The sequence below is a fragment of the Tachyglossus aculeatus genome, chromosome X1, assembly GCF_015852505.1.
Source record: "Tachyglossus aculeatus isolate mTacAcu1 chromosome X1, mTacAcu1.pri, whole genome shotgun sequence".
Taxonomy (NCBI): domain Eukaryota; kingdom Metazoa; phylum Chordata; class Mammalia; order Monotremata; family Tachyglossidae; genus Tachyglossus; species Tachyglossus aculeatus.
This window is the reverse complement of record NC_052101.1, coordinates 57,908,929-57,918,569: the sequence shown is the minus strand read 5'-3', so window position 1 is coordinate 57,918,569 and position 9,641 is coordinate 57,908,929.

The following is a 9,641-nucleotide window of genomic DNA, read 5'->3' as shown; positions in this document are numbered from 1 at the left end:
TAGTAATAATTATAATAATTATTACAGTACTTGTTAAGCACTTACTATGTGTCAAGCACTGTTCTAAGCCCTGGGGAGAATACAAGTTAATCAGGTTGGACACAGCCCCCATCCCACATGGGGCTCACACTCTTAATCCCCATTTTACAGAGGAAATAACTGAGGCTCAGAGCACTGAAGTGACTTGCCCGGGGGATGTTGGAAGTTGGCAAGAGGCGAAAAGACTCAAAGGGGAGGATACAAGTTAATCAGGTTGTACACAGCCCTCATCCCATGGGGCTCACACTCTTAATCCCCATTTTTCAGACGAAGTACCTGAGGCTCAAAGCACTGAAGTGACTTGCCCGGGGGGATGCTGGAAGTTGGCAAGAGGTGAGAAGCTTCAAATGGTCCTGCACACCAAGAGTTAAAATTGCCCACTGTGATTTAAACTCATCCACCAAAATGTGTGGCTGCCAACGTTGAAGATTGTCAATGTGTGGATTTGTTTTAATGGTATTTGTTAAGCGCGTTCTGTGTGCCAGGCAATGTACCAAGAACTGACATAGGTACAAGCTAATCAGGTTGGACACAGTCCCTGTCCCACATGGGGCTCACATTCTCAATTCAAATTTTACAGATGAGAGAACCGAGACATGAAGAAGTTCAGTGACTTGTCAAAGATCAGACAGCAGATGAGTGGTGGACCTGGGATTAGACCTCAGATCCTTCTGACTCCCAGGCCTGTGCTCTATCCGCTAGACCATGCTGCTCCTCAGATTCCACCCCCATGCCATTCTCTAAATACTCCTCTTAAATGCATGCCATTTGGGAATTTCAGGCTGGGCTACATACCCCAAATTTTTCAGAATGTTTTGTTTTGTGCAACGATTTAATTTTCATATCTAATTATAATAATGATAATAATGGTACTTGTTAAGTGCTTAATATCTGCCAAACACTGTTCTAACCCTGGGGTATATACAAATTAATTAAATTAAATTAATTAATTAATGCCACTGCAGTTCACATTTGGACCCCCCTAGAGTGTAAATTCATGGGCAGGGAATGTATCTCCCAACTGTGTTATATTGTACTCTCCAAAGTGTTCAGTATATAGATCTGGACACAGAAAGCACTCAGTAAATGCCACTGATTGATTGACAGAATTCTAGATGCTCTATGAGAGCCTTACAAATAAGCAATCCTCCCTTACAAAGCAGACAGTCAACTTTGTACATGTTGCCACAATAATAATAATAATAATGATGGTATTTGTTAAGCACTTACTATGTGCCAGGCACCGTACTAGACACTGGGGTAGATAGACAATAATCAGGTAGGACACAGTTGCTGTCCCACAAAGGGCTCACTGTCTCAATCCCCATTTTACAGATGAGGTGACTGAGGCACAGAGAAATAAAGTGAGTTGCCCAAGGTCACCCAGCAGACATGTGGCAGAGCCGGTATTAGAACCCAGGTCCTCCTGACTCCCAGGCCCATGCTCTATCCACTATGCCGAATTCTGGGTGGCTTTAATTCTCTCTCTGGAGATTTGTCAACAGGGACTAGGGGATTGGTCACGAACTTCTGTGGCTTCTGTGATCTCCATCCAAGTCCCAGCAACAAATTCTACAGCACCATCTCTGGAATTCCCTTGGAACTCCTCTGGGATGGACTCCCCACATCCCAGCTCCAACTGGGGAGTATTGGGTTACTGGATCTCCTTTTACTTAAAGGATCTACTCTGCTAATAATGATAGTAACTGTGGTGTGTGTTGAGAGCTTATTATGTGCCAGGTATTGTACTAAGCACTGGGGTAGATACAAGACAACAGAGAAAGGTTCTGGAATACTCCATGAGTCTTCACTGAGATCTAGGGTCAAGAGCAGACTCTGTTCTGGCCAGGACAGTTACTATAGTTTTGGAAATCCTGTATCCATCATCCTTATGGTACTTGTCAAGTGCTTAATATGTGCCAAGCACTGTAGTGTGCCAAGCACTGGCATAGATACAAGATCATCAGGTTAGACACAGTCCCTGTCCCATGTGGTGCTCACATTCTCTAGCCCCATTTTACAGATGAAGTAACTGAGGCACAGAGAAATGAAGCAATTTGCCCAAGGTCACAGCAGAGTGGCGGAGATTTTTTTAATGGTATTTGTTAAGCACTTACTATGTGCCAGGTACTGTTCTAAGCACTGGAGTAGAGACAAGGCAATCAGGTTAGACACAGTTCCTGCCTCACAGCCTGAGTAAATAAGTCTGCCACCTTATCCATATGTAAACTCTCATCATATTGTGTTTACTCAGCAATTTAGAGCTCATTGTTGATCTCTGTCTCACAGTGATGGTGCAGTCCTACTTCACCACACACACATTCTTGGACAGATTTCCTAAGGGACAGAGAGCACACAAAAACCCCCGGCCTATAACTCACTCCCTGTTTGACCTCTCCTCCGAGTTAGCCAACAAAAGCATCAAACCATTGTGACCAGGACTCCCTTTGGCTAGAAACTAGTTTGACACTGTTAGTTCACATTAGGAAAGTTGCTTAACAATCCCCACGGAGCAGGTTTTTGGCCACCTTGACCTGGCAGTGTTTGACTTTAAGGTCTGAAGACAGAAGAGCAAAAGCAATAAAAAGAACAAATATTGGCAGAGTAGCTGTGTAAGGCTTTTGATGGTGGTATATGAAGGCTGGGCAGCTGACCTCAAAGTAGACTGGGAATTTTCATTATGTCAAAGGAGAGGCCACTGGGAGGGTGTGGGGTCTAAATCAATCAATCAATAGTATTTATTGAACACCAATGCGTGCAGAGCAGTGTACTAGCACTTGGGAGAGTATGATACAACAGAGGTGACAGAAATGGTCCCTGCCCACAATCTCGGCTCTGCCGCTTGTCTGCTGGGTGACCTCAGACATGTCACTTAACTTCTCTGTGCCTCAGTTCCCTCATCTGTAAAATGGGGATTAAGATGGTGAATCCCACGTGGGATGTGGACTGCATCCAACCTGATTATCTTGTATCTACCCAAGGGCTTAAGACAGTGCCTGGCAGATAGTAAGTGCTTAATACCATTTTAAAAAGGAGCTTTTAGTCCAGAGACCAAAGGGGCAGAACATGGTTAAGGCATAGTCCACCCCAGAAAATTTTAGGCAGCTTTGACACCTGATGTTTACTGGGAGCTGAGACACGTGATAGTATACCTACCACTACTTCCTAGGTCAGGGTATGGGTATTTTGTTCTTTTTGGTGCTCTTCCCTATCGTATCACCCCTTCCTGGCTCCCCCCCACCGTCTCCAACTCCCATTCTCTTTCTGTTTTTTCCTTTCCAAAACCACCCTCCCAATCAATCTATCATATTTCCTGAGCCCTTACTAGGTGTAGAGCACTATACTAAGCGCTTGGGAGCATACAATCAATCATTCAATAGTGTTTCTTCCACTTTACAGGTCAGCACATTTTTCTTGGTGGCTAGATGTCCTTTGCCTCTGCCAACTTCACCCCAATTCTCTTCTTTGATTGAAGCTCCCTGAGGCGCTCCCTAATTCTTGCTGCTGTTGCTAATGAAGCGGGAGCTGCTCTTGGGCACCCCCTAGTGTTTGAACATGGAACTGCATTCTCTGGCTGTTTCTGACGGGGAAATACTGCTTTTTTATGGTATTTAAGTGCTTACTCTGTACCATGCACTGTTCTAAGCACTGGGGAAGATACAGGTTAATCAGGCCAGACACGGTCCCTGCCCAACATCGGGCTCAGAATCTAAGTAGGAGGGAGGACAGGTATCGAATCTCCATTTTACAGTTGAGGAAACTGAGGCACAGAGCAGCGAAGTGACCTACCCAAGGTCACACAGCAGACAAGTGGCAGGTCTAGGATTAGAACCCACATCCTCTGACTCCCAGACCCGCACTCTTTCCCCTAGGCCATGCTGCATCCCAGTAGCAGGTAGCACAGTCAGTTTTCTGGGTTAGTGACATGGGCAGAGGTGGAAATTGGAAACTTTAATTAAGAGTCTTCAAGTCTAGAAGGCAGCCAAATCATAGAATTTCTTCTGCTGTCCCGGAGAAGTAACCCAAGCTTGGATATGGGAAAGGAGGCTAATCCAGCTGTTACTGCCCTTCACTTTTTCAATTGTGGTACTTGCTAAGTGCTTACTGTGTACCAAGCACTGTACTAAGCAGTGGGACAAGATAATCAGGTTGAGCACAGTCCCTGACCCATAATAATAATAATGATGACGGTATTTGCTAAGCACCTATTATGTGCCAAGCACTGTTCTAAGCGCTGGGGTAAATACAAAGGTAATCAGGTTGTCCCATGTGGGGCTCACAGTCTTAATCCTCATTTTACAGATGAGGTAACTGGGGCATAGAGAAGGGCTCAGAGTCTATGTAGGAGGGAGAATAGGTATTTAATCCACTCCCATGGCTTAAGCTACTATCTCTATGCAGATGATTCCCAAGTCTACATCTCCAGCCCTGATCTCTCTCCTTCTCTGCAGTTTCATATTTCTTCCTGCCTTCAGGAGATAGCTACTTGGATGACTGACCAACACCTCAAACTTAACATGTCCAAAACAGAACTCCTTATCTTCCAACCCAAACCCTGTTCTCTCCTGGACTTTCCTGTCACTGTAGATGGCACTACCCTCTTCCTTGTCTCACAAGCCTGTGACCTTAGCATTATCCTCATCTCATCTCTCTCATTCAACACACATAGTCAACCTGTCACCAAATCCTGTCAGTTCAACCTGCACAACATTACTAAAATCTGCCCTATCTTCTCCATCTAAACTGAGACCACACTAATCTAAGCATTTATCCAATCCCAACTTGACTACTGCATCAGCCCCTTGCTGACCTCCCTGCCTCCTGTCTCTCCCCACTCCAGTCCATACTTCACTCTGCTGCCCGGATCATTTTTCTTCAAAGATGTTTAGTCCATTTTTCCCCACTCCTCAAGAACCTCTAATGGTTGCCCATCCATGTCCACATCAAACAGAATCACCTTGCCCCCAAATGCCTGCCTACTTGATGTGCCTCCATCTCATCTATCTTGCCGCCAACCTCTCTTCTACGTCCTGCTTCCATCCTGGAATGCCCTTCCTCTTAATATATGATGGATTTTCACTCTCTCCACCTTCAAAGTCTTATTGAAGGCATATCTCCTCCAAGAGACCCTCCCTGACTAGGCCCTCATTTCCTCTTCTCCCACTCCCTTCTGTGTCACCCTTTACTTGGATTTGCACCCTTTATTCTCCTCTCCTTCAGCCCACAGCACTTATGTGCTTATCTGTAATTTATTTATATTAATGTCTTTCTCCACCTATAGACTTTTAGCTTGTTTCGTCCACCAACTGTTGTATTGTACTTACCCAAGTGCTTAGTACAGTGCTCTGCACACAATAAGTGTTCAATAAATATGACTGATTGATTAATCCCCATTTTACAGATGAGGTAACTGAGGTCCAGAGGAGTTAAATGACTTGTCCAAGGTCTCATAGCAGACTGGTTTTAGAGTTGGGATTAGAGCCCAGGTCCTCTGATTCCTGGACCTGTGCTCTTTCCACCAGACCACATTGCTCACTTGAGGATGCCAGGTATCAAATCAATCAGTGGTATTTATTGAGTGCTTACTGTATGTAGAGCATTGTACTGAGCACTTGGGGAAAGACAGAAGAGTTGATAGACCCCATCCCTGCTGGCTGCCTTGAGGCTGGCTGTTACATGTATTTCCCATCCCACTCCAACTTCTCCCACCCCTTCAATCATTTAGATGAGGGTGATTATTGACAAGCCAGAACAGGAGAGGAGAAGGGGAAAGGGGAGGAAAGAAAGAAGACATGAATGGAAACTTTCAGTTCCAATTCAGGTTCTTTTACTAGCTTGAACTTTCTCTCCAGAGGTATCAGGATGATGTTGTTAACGTTGAGCAAGTGATTGGTATGAGAGCTTGGGTTATGGAGAGCTCGGCTGATGGCTATTGGAACTCATAATACCCTCACCCCAAGGAGCACTTCTTGCATCTCTTCTGCATTTAGAACATTAAGCAGGTAAGCAGGCTTTCCCCTCAGGCCTTGTAGATCGGGGGAAAGGACCATTAAGGGACTCTGTCCTGACATGATAAAGTGAGGCTGGCTCATGTTGAGTAGATGTTGTAACATTGTGGTTGGAGTGAATGCAATTCGAGGCATCCACCAGAAAGAGGAGATGGTTTATTTCCTTGGCAGAGGTTCTGTTTGTGGTTACTGGGTTCTGAGGCAGAATGTGGGACCTAGTCAGCTGTTTCTGAATGGAAAAACAACCCTTCCCTCCACCACTTTTCCCCTCACCTCAATATATCTGTCACTTGTCTCCCATCTCTGCAGATCACTTCACTGGACATCCCTCTTTATCTTGTCCTTTTTTTTTTCCTTATGCTGACATCCTAGATCCTTTTTTGGAACACCCACTTGGGTACAGTTGTCAAAGCCTAAGGCAGATGGAAGCTGTGTTACAGAGGAACCAGGAGGTGAGGACAGGCAGCCAGAGGCGTCTCTTTCTTTGGCATTTCCTCTCCTAGGATCTGCCTTATCTCTTAGGACTGAGGGGAGTAGCAGGATTGGAGAGGAGGGTGTGATGCAGCCTCAGCTGCTAGAGTGAGTGCAGTTGTTTATATTTCTCTTTTAAGGTGGGTTTTGTTGTTTGCGCTAGAAATGCTCCCAAACTGCATCTCAATTTTGGAGTAATAAGGTTGTTTTGGAGGTCTGGAGGAGATGGTTATTCCTGAAGATGTTTCTGTCCTCCCCACTCCCTGGCCTTCCTCTCTTCCCACATTCCCTGCCTAGCTCTCCATCCAGCCCTCACACCATTGGTGGCACTAAGACCCTGTGTGCTGTGAGGGCTGGATGGTGTAAGCGATGGAAAACGGTGGCAGAGTAGTGGGTGGCCCCACTTCCATTCTGCCTTTGGTAGAGGCCCTGGAGGCCACATTTTGGGATTATTCATATTTTTCCCAAGTCAGTCCAACAATTATTGGTATTCATTGAGGGCTTACTACAGTATGGCACAGTGGATAGAGCACAGGTCTGGGAGTCTGAAGGTCATGGGTTCTAATCCCGGCTCCACCAATTGTCTGCTGTGTGACCTTGGGTGAGTCACTTCACTTCTCTGGGCCTCAGTTATGTCATCTGTAAATTGGAGACTGAGACTGGGAGCCCCATATGGGACAGGGACTGTGTCCAACTCAGTTGGTTTGTATCCACCCCAGTGCTTAGTACAGTGTCTGGCACAGAGTAAGCACTTAACAAATATCATTATTATTATTACTACTAATAATAATTGTGGTATTTATTGAGGGCTTGTTATATGCCAAGCATTGTACTATACACTGGGGTACATATAAGGTGATCGAGTCCCACATGGGGCTCACAGTCAAAGGAGGGGGGAAACAGGTATTGAATCCCCATTTTGCGGATAAGGGAACTGAGGCACAGAGAAGTTAAGTGACTTGCCCAAGGTCACACAGCAGATCGTGGCTCAGTGGAAAGAGCCCGGGCTTGGTAGTCAGAGGACATGGGTTCTAATCCTGGCTCCGACACTTGTCTGCTGTGTGACCTTGGGCAAGCCACTTAACTTCTCTGTGCCTCAGTTACCTCATCTGTAAGATGGGGATTAAGACTGTGAGCCCTACATGGGACAACCTGATTGCCTCTACCTCAGCGCTTGGCACATAGCAAGCACTTAACAAATACCATAATAATAATTATTATTATAAATAAGTGATGGAACTGGGATTATAATCCAGGTCTTCTGACTCCCAGGCTCAGGCTCTTTCCCCTAGGCCACGCTGCTTACTGTGTGCAGAACGCTTGTACTAAGCGCTTGAGAGAGTAGGATACAATTGAGTAGGTAGACACAATTCCCTACCCACAAGGAGCTTACAGTCTGTGGGGAGGGAGGGCATGCAGACATTAAAATAAATCACAGATGGATATGTACATAAGTGCTGTGGGGCTGGGGGAGGGGTGAATATCCATGTGCTTAAGGGGTACACACTCAAGTGCACATGCAATGCAGCAGAGAGGGTGAGTAGGGTGGGGAAATGATGGGATAGTTAGGGAAAGCCTCTTGGAGGAGATGTGATTTTAGGAGAGCATAGAAGATGGGGAGAGTAGTGATCTGTAGGATATGAAGTGGGGAGGGAATTTCAGGCCAGAAGGAGGATGTGGGCAAGGGGTCTGGGGGCAAGGAAGATAAGATCGAGGTACTGTAATTATGTTGGTGGTAGAGGAGAGAAATGTGCGGGCTGGGTTGTAGTAAGAAATCAGCAAGGTAAGGTAGGAAGGGGTAAAGTGATTGAGTGATTTAAAGCCAATGGTAAGGAATTTCTGTTTGATGTGGAGATGGGTCAGCAACCATTTGAGGTTCTGAGGAATGGGAAAGCATGGACTGAATGTTGGTTTTTTTTTGAAGAATGATTTGGGCAGCAAAGTGGAGTGAGGACAGGAGAGGGAAGAGACAGGAGGTAGGGAGGTCAACAAGGAGGGTGACGCAGTAGTTAAGATAGGATATGAGTGCTTGGATCAATTTGGTAGCAGTTTGGATGGAGAGGAAGGGGTAGATTCTAGAGATTATGTGAAGGGAGAATTTGACAGGATTTTGTGATAGGACCACATTTGTGTGTTGAATGGGAGAGATGAGTTGAGGATAAAGCCTAGGTTGTGGACTTGAGTCCTCTCACTTTGCTTCCCTTGCATTCAAATGGCGGCTTAGCCGAGCCAAGATGGGCCAAAGTGGGCAGGGACGTAATTTCCATGGGAAGCAGCATGGCCTAGTGGATAGATCAGGGGTCTGGGAGTCGGAAGGACCTGGATTCTAATCCTGGCTCTGTCACTTGCCAGATCTGTCATCCTGGGCAAGTCACTTCACTTCTCTGTGCCTCGATTATCTCATCTGCAAAATGGGGATTAAGATTGTGAGCCCTGTGAGGGACAGGGACTATGTCCAACCCAATTACCTTGTATCTACCCCGGCACTTAGTACAGTGCCTGACACATAGTAAGTGCTTAACAAATAAACAAAGTTGATTATATCATATTAACAATACTTTAAAAATCAGCGAAGATACCAAATTCTGCCTCTAGCACATTCCTGAAGCAGTTAGGTGCTTTAATGTTTTCAGGCCACTAGGAGATTATTTATTGTACGAGTGATATAAAATTAATGAATTTGGTGCACTAAGCAAGCAGTAGGGACCATTGGAAAAAGGATGGTCCTGGGAGTCAAGAGACCTGGCTTCTAAATCCAGCTCTGTCAATTGTCTGTTGTATGACCTTGTACAAGTCACTTAGCTTAATAATAATAATAATGATAATAATAATAATAATGATGATGATGGTATTTGTTAAGTGCTTACTGTGTGCCAAGCACTGTTCTAAGCGCTGGGGGAGAGACAAGCCCATCAAGTTGGATACAGTCCATGTCCCCCTTGGGGCTCAAAGCACCAATCCTCATTTCACAGATGAGGCAACTACGGCAGAGAGAAGTCAAGTGACCTGCCCAAGGTCACACAGCCGACAAGCAGCGGAGCTGGGATTAGAACCCAGGTCCTTCTGACTCCCAGGCCTGTGATCTAGACACTAGATCCCTAGATCACTAGATTCTCTGCTCCC